Consider the following 13,492-nt stretch of genomic DNA (forward strand, 5'->3'; position numbering starts at 1 on the left):
TCAGACGAGTGACTGAAACAATGGTTCGTTTCAACTAGAATATTGAAGGCAAGGCAGGTATATTCAGTAAGTTACCGCCCTATAGCCAGGGCTAAGGCAGAAATACATGAAATACACCGCCAACTCAGTCAATTCCAGCGGAGGACTGCAGTTTTGTGCTTATTAGCATTCATCAGCCCGGCATAGGAGTGACTGAGCTGGAGGTGGAAAACCTCTTAAGGAAGCCAAGAGTGCCAAACAAACTGGTAGTTAATACAGAATTAGCACTGACCAGATGAGCGACCGAAACAATGGTTCGGTTCAACTGGAATATTGAAATATTGAAGGCAAGGCAGGTATATATTTGCTGAATTTCCCTCGTCACTTACAAGGATGAAGTTTATAATGCTTCAAAAGAAAATAACAATAAAACTTCACTGGCTCCGTGGACCTCTAAGACTTGTATTCTGCTGGTCTGATTGATGTTTTAGTGATCCTGGGCAAGCAGACCATTGTTAATTTTGAGCCCTTCCAGTCTCTACTATTTTGGCGTTACATTTTTAATTTTATTTTAGGACTAGTGGTACCCGCACGGCTTTGCCCGTAATAGAAAAATTAAAAGGTCTTTTGGTTTGCCTGTATATTTACAAATAATGTATGGTGAATTTTCTCGCCAATTGGCTTGTATCCATGTTACAGTTCCAGGTTATGATAATTTCGTATCTCGCCAATTGGCTTGTGCCCATGTTACACTTTCACGTTATGATAATTTCGTAATTTACTCGTCCATCTTATGATAGTTTTGTTCTTAAAATTGGATTAGAAAAAGAACCACATCGAATTTTCGAAAAATCGTTTCGAGGTGCACATCCCCATGCTACAAGCTAACTTTGTGCCAAATTTCATGAAAATCGGCCGAACGGTCTAGGCGCTATGCGCATCACAGACATCCTTCGGACAGAGAGACTTTCAGCTTTATTATTAGTAAAGATTAACAGTTGGTACTAATGACTCTTCAATTATTTTATGAGGAAATCGAAGCCCAGAGTCTTTAATTCAACCAGCTGAATATTGAAATTAGAGCAGTGAAGTGAGTTTTTTTTTTTTTTTTTGTAAGAAATTTTTTTTTAATAATTAGCTCTTTTATAAAGTAAAAAAAAAAAGGTGATATTTTAAAAATCCAAGAACAATCATGGTGAGTATTTTTCTTTTTTTTTCTTTGACCACAGGTTTGGACGAAGTTACCATATTTTCCTGCATGTTATCTGCAGCGTCAAAAAGTCCGCAGGTCCAAAAATCAGTTCTGAAGGAAAAAAGTCTTCCTATAATCTATGGACAATATAATGCAAAAAATAAAGTTTTGGTTTAATATACAATTTTAGCTACTAAATTAAAAATGTGAAGAAGTAATAACTTTTAAGATATATTCAAAATTAATATGAAAAAATAATCTTAAAAATAATAATTTCTTTTTAAAAATCATTATAGTACGCTAATTACTTGAAGCTTGGAGACAAAAAATCAAGAAAAGAGCAAACAATCGACTCTTGTGGAAATGAAGGCATCTTCCTTTACTGTACGTTGTTTGTTTTACATAGCCTGAATCGCAAAAGAAGAATATTCAAGCTATGTAAAATAAACAGCATACAGGCAGGATATTAGTTGGCAAATCCTGCTGTAAATATATAGGTTCAATGTCTTGGTGTTGAGGAAAAGAAAAAGCACAGATAATCTGCGACAGTTTATAACCCGCACCTCATTAATTTTACTCCCTTTTTAACAGATAATCTGAAGATTGTGTGCAGGAAAATACGGTACATAGCAACCTTTTATTTGGCTACACTACATATTATTTTCGCTTTTTAATGAACTTATTAACAAAACAAGTTATTAAAAAGGGCTACAAATTCCATTAAAATAAAAAATAATCTTCCAAATGATCAAACTATACCATTTAAATGTAAAAAAAAATATCTGATAAAAAAACAAGCCATTTAGAAAAAGAAAGGTTTAGACAAATATTCCACCAACTAAACAAAACAGCAATAAATGCTCCATTCAAGTGTTAAATTATCAAAGAAATAAATGTATCAAAACATCCATTAAAGAGGGTTTTAGGTGAATTCAAGAGTTTTTTTTAGCAAAAGAGTTAAAATGCTGAAGTATCAAAGGTTAATGGTTATGTTTACATTTGAATGCCTAAATGTGTTTCATCTTTGGTTGAAAACTAAAGGTGTTGAAAATGAACTAAATTTAAAGTTCAGTCTTGACATCTTTAAAGAAATAATATGCTAGCTATTATATTCTTTTTCCCCCCTTTAAATTTGAGAGAGAATTAAAACATCTAGAATGTTCTTATTGAAAGAACACAACTTTGGTTTTCAAAATGTTACAATTCCCCTCTTTCCTATTATGCATTAATTAAGGGGAGTATAATGCTAATTTAGACGAAGTATTGTTAACTTAATAATAATTTAATAGTTTTAGCTAAGATTTCTAAAGAATAAGTTGAAAATCTGTATGATTGCTTCATATTTCAAATCTTGCATCCTTTTTTTTTTGTTTTGTTTTTGTTTATTTATTTATTTTTTATTTGAGCAAAAAGAGAAAAGGCCTTGTTTCATTTTTATAATTGCAATAGTATTTTCACATTTTGCAAAAAATACGAACATAGTCAAAACCGTACATTAAGATGCAAAATCAGAAAATGAAGCTAGCATGGTGAGACATAATTATCTTTTTCTATTTTTTTAAGGTACTTCTTTTGATATAGAAGAGAAACAAGAAATGGATTAATCACAGCATTAGCACAGTCAGAAATACCTTCTGGAGGGGATTTTTTGATCAAAAATACCCTCTGGTGAGGCTTTTTTGATCAAAAATATCTCCTGAAGGTTTTTTTTTAAATCTAAAATACCTTCTGAAGAGAATTTTTTGATCAAAAAACCTCCTGAAGGCTTTCTTTTTAATCAAAACAGCCCTTTCATATGATAAACTACTGTATTAGAATTTGCATTTAAAAGCAACAGCATGATGGTGGGGGGTCACCCCCCAAAACCCGCCTTTGCTGTTCCACTGAATCACAGTATTGAATATTATTTAACAGTTTTGTAAAAGAAGTTAATATGGTTAGAGGGTGGCCCATAGGGTGGACTGAGGTACTCGATGTTTGGAGCATTCTGGTCCATTTTCAAGGATTCTGTTTAAAAAGAAAAAATAAAAAGATTAAGGATTTTTTAAAAAAAACTTAGATGATAATATGTAACTTATACTATGGTGAAAACTTGGATTAAATTGTTTGTTTTTAGATGACATGTGAAAAATGAAAACTTGAAAAGTGGGCCAATGTGTTCCTTCTCCCCCTGAATAGGAATCAAAATGAAAAAAACATTTTAATGAGGACTTTGTTAATGAGCTAAATAGCTCACTTTATCTCTGCTTATTATGTAAAAGGAATACTACAAAACATGTCATGATTTTTGCTGTTGTAAAATTCAATTTTTTGAAACATGGTATAAAATTGTGTTCCTCATATACGAGTATGTTAGGTTTCTAAAGGTATGTAAAGTAGGTTTGTGGGTGATTACTGTTTACAATTTTTTTTTTTCAATGTTAAAAGGTTGTAGGTGATTTTTATGAACTCATTTTTGAAATCTTTGCAAGTGTAAGTAATGAAGTGTGAGAAATTTATTTGAATACATCATTTATACTGTTCCTTTCGGTTTTAGTTTAAAAATACACCCAAAAAGAAAAAAGACTGAGTACGTCCCTGAAAGGGTGAAGAAGTAACTGAACGGAACAATGAACTCTGTAAGTAATATTTTAGATGATGGGACTATGTTTTGTTTTGCTAGTGCTTTTAAATTAACTTTTTTTTCAGCTTTTCTAAGACAAATATGAATTGAAAAGTAGAGAATTTTTCTATTTTTCTTTGAAAAAAATCAAGTTTTTAAAAATTGCATTTAAAAAATTCAAACCATGAGGTTTACATCTTAAGGTTTTCCCCTTAACTCTTGCCCTTTTTCTAGTAACACAGTAATATATACATATACCTAGGTCAGTCAGAAAGTTAGTTGCACTACTTTGTAAACATGTTCAGTCTGAGACAATTTTGATGAAACTCGGTGGCAATACTTCAGACACGTACCTTTATCGTGTGACATAGCGACTTATCCAAGGCAAGTTTAGTTTTCTAATAATCAGTTGCAAACATGTCTCAACAGCTGCAAGTAGCTTCCAAATTGGAAATGTGTGCAGTGATTCAATTTGTCGGCAAAAAGGTGCAGTTGCACTGAAATTTATGGGCAGTAGCATGAAGTGTATGGTAAAAAATGCAATGTCACGTTAAGCTGTCATGAAATGGTGCAAAATATTTTGGAATGTACTTACATATATTGGCAACGCTGAGTGCGGGAAGACCAAGTTTAGGTGGGAAGTTTGGGATTCCCCTCCCTAGCTGCCTCAACTTTTCACCTCCTGACTGCGATGTTTTTGGTTCCATGAAACAAGAACAACTTTCAAAGCGACGATACTATTCGGATGACGAAGTGAAAGCTGCAACCCAACAATGGTTATAAGACATTGGACGGTATTTCTTTGCAGAAGGCATCGAAAAACTTGTTCCACGCCTTGACAAATGCTTAAATAATGGAGGTGGTTATGTTAAAAAGTAGATTTTCAATGAAACTTTATGATAACAATAAAGTAATTGTGAAATTTTAATCCTTTTTACTTCCTTTTACAAAAAAGGAAGTATTGTATTTGAGAAAAAAAATTTCACTCAAAAATCGGCCTTCATTTCCATTTTGCTCACCCTCGAATGAATGTTGAGTTTATTTTTCAACCCGACCACACGTGAATATATGTCTAGGAACGTACAGACACCCGAAATATCCATTTTGACGATCCCCGAGTTAGTTTCAACGCGTTTTCTCGTGACGTATGTATGTGTGTACGTATGTCGCATAACTCAAGAACGGAATGTCCTAGAAAGTTGAAATTTGGTACTTAGACTCCTAGTGGGGTCTAGTTGTGCACCTCCTTTTTTGGTTGCATTCGGGTGCTCCAAAGGGGGTCTTTTCCACCTTTTTGTGGGGAAATCATTGTTAATTTCGATATAAACTCAAATGGTGTTATAATTACACGGACACTTGGCGATCGATCGCCAATCTTTTGTTCGCCAAGTTTTGTCACCAACTTGGCGACAAATTTTGGCGATTTTGTTTTTTTTTATTGAGCAATCACGATTGCTTATTGCTTTCATTTGACTGTTTTTGGCGTGCTATCATTTTTCCCACCGGCACCCTCTGCCAGCACCACCCGTCGCGTCGGCCGGCCTCACGATGCTGCTCCTCTAGCGAAAACTGTCTCCAGGTTGCGTCCATATCCTACACACACACGCATACATACACGCACACACACACACGCACACACAAACACATACACAAACACCACCATACACACATACCCCTACACACATACACAAACACATACACACACGCATGAATACAGACACCTACATATACACACAAATACACACAACTGCCCACACATTCATGCCTGCACACAGACACAAACACATATGCTTACACACACACACACACACACACATACCCCGCCCCCACGCATACAAACACTCATACACACAACTACCCACACACTCATGACTGCATACAAACACAAACACACATGCCTACACACATACACATACCCCGCCCCCACACACGCGCATACATACACAACTACACACGTACACACACACACATACACAAACAAACATACACGCATACACCTACACACATACTTACAGACACCCACACACACACAAAAACATACCCACATACATACACACAACTACTCACACATTCATGCATACATACAGACGCCTACACATAAAAACGTACACACACATACACACAACTACCCACACATTCATGCCTGCACACAGACACAAACACATATACCTACACACACATACACCCCACAAACATTCATACACACAACTACCCACACACTCATGACTGCATACAGACACAAACACGCATACACATACACATACCCCCCCCCCCCCACACACACACATACAAACACACACCCGTGATTGCAAAAAACATAATTTGAATTCAAGATGACAAAATTCAAATTAATTTTTCTTTTTTTTTAATTTTTAATCTGGTTTCAATTTGGCCGCTGTCGGTGATATTTAGAGAGTAAACTATTGAATCACATTAAAACTGCCAAAAATGAGAAAATGACATTAAATTGGAGTAAAAGGAAGTCATGTGATGCACACATCAGCTCGTTTTGTTTCCTTGAGCAGTGCAACTAACTTTCTGACTGACCCTCGTATCTATATCTTCGCCTCAAAGCAACAGTAAGCTATCTTAGTGTTATTTCTGGGATTAGATGTCTTAGTGTTGTTCTGAGATGACGATATGTGTATATATATATTCCACAAAATAATATTCATAAGGTCTACAGTAACGTACATACCTAGGCTTGCTAGACATCCCAGTTTGACCTGGACAGTCCCGGGTTTCAGACAAAATCCTGTTGTCCCGCGTTGCTTCTCATTTCGGGAAAAAATACATTTGATTACAGATTAACAAAAAAAGTCTAAAAATAAATAACTGTGTGGGATCAATGCCTTGTCATTTGTAATATTAACTTGTTAAATTAATGTCGGACTAACTTGTGAGGATTTTTACAACGAGATTAAATCAAAAAAGACTTTCAAAAAAATAAAAAAAGTTCGCAGCCAATGAAAAGTATATGCTAATATTGTCCAATTTTTTATTCCTCATTCAAAGTATTTCTTCAGACTAAAATAACTTGTTCATATTAACATGTAAGAAAAAAATTGTTTAAATTTATCTGCTTGTGTCATTTCTTATTACCTCTGCTTTAGGTTTATAATTAGTAACCATTAATTAATAACATTGAGAATGAACTACCGTATAAAACGGTCTAAAAAACAGCCAGGTTTGTGCACCCTTTTGAATACCTGTTCGGCTGGGAAGGGGAGGGATCTCAGAAATCCGGGAATTCTTACTGTAATAAATCTGGTAAATATCATTATAATGAGGATTTGCTGGTGAAGATGAGCTTTCACATGTCAAAGATATTAGCGAGAGACTGAATATTTTTGGTGAAGGGAATGTTGACATTCTCAAATATCAGGCTTTCACAGTAATGATATAGATATATATGTATCATCACCTCAAGGCAACAGTAAGATACTGTTGTTTTGAGCCTTAGATATCTTACGGTTGCTCTAAGGCAGGGTTTCTTAGTTTTTTTTTAATGAGTGGAACCCTTTTAAAAAGCCAGTTTTTTCTTGAAACCCGTTTTTTCGTAAGTGGTATAATTTGAAGCAACATTATTAAAATGTTTTATTTACAGTCAAAGTGAAAATTATTTCAAATAAATTTTATTAATGTCAAAATGTAATTTTGAAAACTAACAAAATCTGACAACAACTCTGAGGACAATATTTTAAAATTTAAAATTGGAGTTTTAAGTTTTTTACTATTGTGATAGATTTTTCATTTTTCTAAAAAGAAAGGAAAATAAAAAATGAGAGTTTCGTGGAACCCTTTTAAAAAGCCAGTTTTTTCTTGGAACCCCTGTTTTTTGGTAAGAGGTATAGTTTGAAGCAATATTCTTGAAATGTTTTATTTACAGTCAAAGTGAAAATTATTTCAAATAAATTTTTTAAATTTCAAAATGTAATTTCAAAAACTAACAAAATCTGAAAAGAACTTTGGGGACAATATTTTAAAATTTAAAATTGGAGTTTTAAGTTTTTTACTATTGTGATAGATTTTTCATTTTTCTAAAAAGAAAGGAAAATAAAAAATGAGAGTTTCGTGGAACCCTTGATTGATCTCTATGGAATCCCTGGGTTCCATGAAACACAATTTAAGAAACGCTGCTCTAAGGCATAGTTTCTTAAATTGTGTTCTGTGGCGCCTTGGGGTTCCATGGAGAACATACAAGGGTCCCACAACTCTTGCATTCTTTCTCCTAATTCAGATTACTTGTTTACAAAAAGTGATAAAAACAGGTTGGCTTTAAATCAGTATTTTCCAAGAGAAGAATAGGGAAATATCGAAATGAATAGTGAATTAAAAACCAATGTCTGGCAAATAACCAACATCTGATTTATTCTTGTAACAGAAATTTAAAATAGTGCTGTTATTCAAATTGTGTTGGAGTTGAAGTGATGAATATCTTTTAATTGTTGGCACATTTATCATTTACAACTACGTTATGTGTGTGAAATGAGGTTCTCCACAACTTTTAATGCTAGTTGAAATAATTTTAAAACGTTTCTGCTCCAAGTAAACCATTTTCAAAGCGCTAAATTCTATCTGTAAAAAAGCCAGGGGGTCTACAAAAAAAAGTTGACTTTGAGAAAGGTGCCAATTATCTAAGAAATTAAGAAATGCTGCTCTAAGATGATGATATATATATATGAGTGAAGTTCCATTACAACAAACACTACAAAGAAAAATCCATTTCAACGAAATACATTTTCACTTCTGATGTCATTCCCATTACACAGCTTGCACTCCATTGCAACAGACTTCCTGTTACAAAATTTGTGGCCCCTAGGATCATTACCTTCATTGTGATGGGATTACACTGTATATTAGTGGTGAATTTGTAACATTTTCTGTACGGGAACACCAATGAGGATGCGTCAAATCCTAAACTGAGATCTGTTTTGTATGAAAGGAGAACTCAGTTTTCAAGAAAAGGTGTTCCGGTTTTTTCTCTGGCGAAAGCTAATCTCATTGTGAGAAAAACTGGCAAATACAGGGAACAACTTATAAGTACTGAGGATACTGTTGTATAAATTCTGTAGAAAGTGCATTTATCAAGCTTATAACATAGATTAGAACTGAATATTTAAATTTTCTGTTAATAGTTTATCTATGGTACACATATAGTTTTAGTAAAGTAAAACCTATAAAGTTGACCACCCTTGTAAGTTGACCACCTGCCTATGTTGACCCCTTTTGTCAGGAACGGAATTAGTCCTATCTCATATAATGAAGGAAAACCTCTGTAACTTGACCACTAATGTACACCAAATTTGGTTTGAAGTATTGTGAAAAACCCTTTGTAAGTTGACCATTTGGTATATATTTTTTAAACTTAATGAAGCAAATTATTTTATTTTATTTTATTATTATTATTATTTTTTTTTTTATAGCTTTCCATGTATAACTTTAATGCTTTGATGTAGGGTTGCCAACTGCTCCGCAAAAAAGTTATCTTGCTCCACATTTCCCGGTCGAAGATTTTCAAGCATGACATAGAGTTTAAAGCTGTTTTTCTTTTGTTGTTCTATTTGATATATAGAACAAAACAAGAGCCTTTAGAGCCAATAGAGCCTTTTACACTCTGTTCAATGAAAACAGGTATCAGTAGAAAAGTGCTAAGTCTTTTCTTCCATTGCATTATTTTGTGGCAACACTGGAATTGTTCTTAAGAGTAAAGTTATTTATTTCTGGTGCAAGGGATTAAAAGATAGAACATTTTCATTTTCAACTGCCTTTATAAACTAGGAGAGTCAAGCTTGTTGCTCTTTGTGTTATAAGTATTATGTAAAATGGCTTCAAAATTCAAAGTGTGAATTAGTCAAAAAATGAATACATGATGCAAGAAATGACAAAAAAAAAGTACTATCACCCTTTATAAGTTGACCACCAAAGTACTGCACTGCAAGTGGTCAACTTACACAGGTTTCACTGTATGAAAAATTTAGCCGGTGTCCACACAGCTGACTTTTTTATAAAGTGAAGTTTAATGTTATTATCGAGTTTCGTACGTCCTTAAAAACCCCCTTAAGAAACCCTTAATTCCATCAAGCAAAATTAAGGTCCCTGAAAAAACTCTCAAAAAATCCTTGATTTTTTAAAAAATGTAATTTTTTGTTGAAATTTGGAGTGTCATAGGACTTCAGGGGCTATTTTGATCTCATCCCTTTTCTGCATGATTTTAAGATTGTTTTTTATTTTGGATTTCCTCCTTTTTGCTCTTGGATCATTCTCATCCCTCCGATGTATGAAAATTTAAAATATACAGTATTGTCTCGATAATCCCAGTCTCGAAAGTGCGAGGTTCCTCATAATTCGAGGCGCTTACTTCATACTTTTATTTACATTTTTTAGTTCCAAAAAATGATTTTCATAAAAATCTGAAAATATTTTTTTCCTGTCGTTACACTGATTAACTAGATACAGTAATCTTTACTGAAAGTCTCTTAGTCTGGATATCTCTCATTCCGCACATCTCTCTGTCTGTCTGTCAGGATCTCTGTGACACCCATAGCGGCTAGACCATTCGGCCGATTTTCATGAAATTTGGCACAGAATTAGTTTGTAGCATGGGGGTGTGCACCTTGAAAGGATTTTTAAAAAATTCAATTTTGTTCTTTTTCTATTCCAATTTTAAGAACATTTTCCTGAGCAAAATTATCATAAGATGGACGGGTAAATTCCCAAATTATCATAACGTGGAACCGTAACAGGGGCAAGCCAATTGGCGGAAAATTCACCCTACATTATTTGTAAATATACAGGCGAACCAAAAGACCTTTTAATTTTCTACTACGGGCAAAGCCGTGTGGGTACCACTAGTTAATTAAAGAAGGCATTGAGAGGTTGTTGTCAACAGCACTCCTAAAGTTTCACGATGTACGTATAGTCATCGACTGCACAATATGAACTACAAAATGCCTTGAAGATGGTAACTTAATGTGTGAAAGTAACATTTATTTGTCGCAACGAAAGTGTAAACAAGCCTTTTGGAACATTAGAATACCTGATGATAGTAGAAAAGGAAGGTTTAAAACTTGACGCCTCACAAGTAATGTATAATACTTTCTACAACTAACCGTTTTTGTAGTATGCGAGATACATATGCTCGCAAGCACACAGATACAAACGTTATGAAAAAACTCATTGAAATGGATTCCGGCAACGATTCGGTCAAAATATATGTTTGGTTGCCTACAAATTTGCTCAGGTAAATACGTACATACAAACTTCGTAGAAAAAAAAAGTCCAAATTCGTTTAGAGGTAGTCAGTGATAATTTTTTACAACAACAATACGGCCTTTCTTTGTATGAGGAAGCAAAATGGGCCACTCCTTTTGTCATCGGAAATATGCAAAAAATTAATCTGGAAGAATTTTCCGGATAATCCGAGTTTTCAGTAATCCGAGGTGGCATGAGCCCCAATTACCTCAGATTTTCGAGACTTTTCTGTAGTTCATTGATAATGGAGCATCACAATCAGTTGTGCCTCTCCCTGCATTCTGGAAAAAATGTTATGTGTTTGCGTATGTGTATATATAATGCAGTTGGCTCTCTGTTTAACGATGCTCTATTTAACGACTTTCTCTATTTAACGACGGCTTTTCACGGTCCCAGATGGTTCACTATAGTGTTAAAAGCATTCTATTTAAGGAAGAATTCTACTTAAGGACGACTTTTTGTGGTCCCTTGAAAATTGTTAAACAGAGAGCCAACTGTATGTATCAAGCATCGGCGCCGATATGCAAAGTTGCAAGGGGGGGGGGGGCTCAAATATTTTCCCTGTGGAAACTGATTTCAGGACAGATTAGAGTCATTAAAATTTCACATTTTTAATAACTTATTCATTAATGGCTGGAGAAGAAATGTTTTTACATTTTTGCGAAGAAAAAAGTACTAAAAGCAAGGAAGTTCTAATTTCAAAGGGGGGGGGGGCTCAAGCCCCCCCCCCTTATAGGGGAACAAGGGGGGGGGCTCGAGCCCCCCCCCCCTTTATGCTTCCCTATATGGGCGCCCTTGGTATCAAGTACTTTTCCCTCCTGCAAAACTTTGAAATGGTGTAATGGTGATCAACAACGTTTTGATACAGGGCCGGATTTGGAAGTTTGGAGGCCCTGGGGCCACGAAGGAGTGGAGGCCCCTAATCAGGGTTCGAAAAGATCATCATATTTTCGAAAATATCCGATACTTTGATATATATCCAAATATTTTGATATTTATGTATATATCCGATATTTTCGACCCGTGAAAGTTAGGATATTTTGTAAAAATTTTATTGTGGGGACCCCTTTGTTGTGGAGGCCCCGGGGCAGTAGCCCCGGCTGCCCTCCCCTAAATCCGGCCCTGTTTTGATGCACAAAGTTAGCTGATTACTGCATACACGTGTTTCAAGGTTTCAGGGAACCTCTTTTTCAATGCAAATAGTGAGCTTTTGGGTTCTGATGAGACCTTAGAAGTTTTTGAGAGTCATTGAAAAGTCCTTAATTTTTCCTTTTAGAATGAGTATGAAGCCTGATTATTGATTAAATGAGGCAGTGAGAAGCAAAGGGGTGTAAGTGGATTTTTTCGAGTTTTGAGTAAAATGCATTTACAGGTAAGGGCCTCGGTAGGCTTGCATTGAGTTTTTTTTTCAAAATCATGCTGTATAGCACCTATAAAGGCTACTAATATCTCTTGCCTCAAGACAGAGGAGAGGTTCACATACCATTTGGAAGCTGGCTAACATTACACCGCTCTTCAAGAAAGGGTCTAAAGGGAGTGCGGGAAATTATGGACCTAAGAGTCTAACTTTGGTGGTTTGCAAAATTTTTGAAACATTGATAAAAATTAAGATAGTAAATTTTCTAGAGACTAATAATCTATTGACTAGTTTTCAGTATGGTTTCAGGAAAGGTAAATCTTGTGCAAATAAGTTATTACATTTCTATGACAAAGTTACCATGACTTTGGACAATAAGAAGCCTGTAGATGTTGTTTACATTGATTTTCAAAAAGCTTTCGATAAGGTACCGCATGTTGCTCTACTTAGCAAATTAGCTGATATAAGAATAGGAGGGAAAACTTTCATTTGGGTAAAAAACTGGCTGACCGGAAGGAAACAAAGGGTAGTTGTAAGGGGAAATTATTCTAATTGAAGTGAGGTTTTAAGCGGGGTTCCTCAAGGATCAGTGTTAGGGCCTGTTTTGTTCATTGTTTTTATGAACGATATTCGCAAAAATATTTCTGGGAACATGAATTGTTTTGCTGATGATGTCAAAGTTATGGGGACTGTAGAAAATGAAGAACAAGCAAATCAGCTGCAAGAGGATCTAGATCATATTACGGAGTGGGCTGATAAATGGGGTATGGCTGTTAATGTTGGGAAATGTCAAGTGCTACATTTAGGGCATGGAAATAAGTGTACAAGTTATTATTTGCAAGGTTCAGTCATTAGTCAGGCAGACAAAGTTACTGATCTGGGGGTCCTAATAAGTCAGGATTTAAAGTTTAGCCAACAGTGCAGCATTACTAGCAACAAAGCCAATAAGATGCTTGGGTTTATCAATAGATCTATTTCAAATAAATCTAAAGAAGTTCTTCTGCCCTTATATAGAAGTTTGGTAAGACCCCATTTGGAGTATGCTGTTCAGTTTTGGTCTCCTTATCTTAAGAAAGACATTAATGTATTGGAAAGGGTTCAAAGGCGG

This window comes from Uloborus diversus, unplaced genomic scaffold, assembly GCF_026930045.1.
Source record: "Uloborus diversus isolate 005 unplaced genomic scaffold, Udiv.v.3.1 scaffold_14, whole genome shotgun sequence".
In the NCBI taxonomy this organism is placed as follows: Eukaryota; Metazoa; Arthropoda; class Arachnida; order Araneae; family Uloboridae; genus Uloborus; species Uloborus diversus.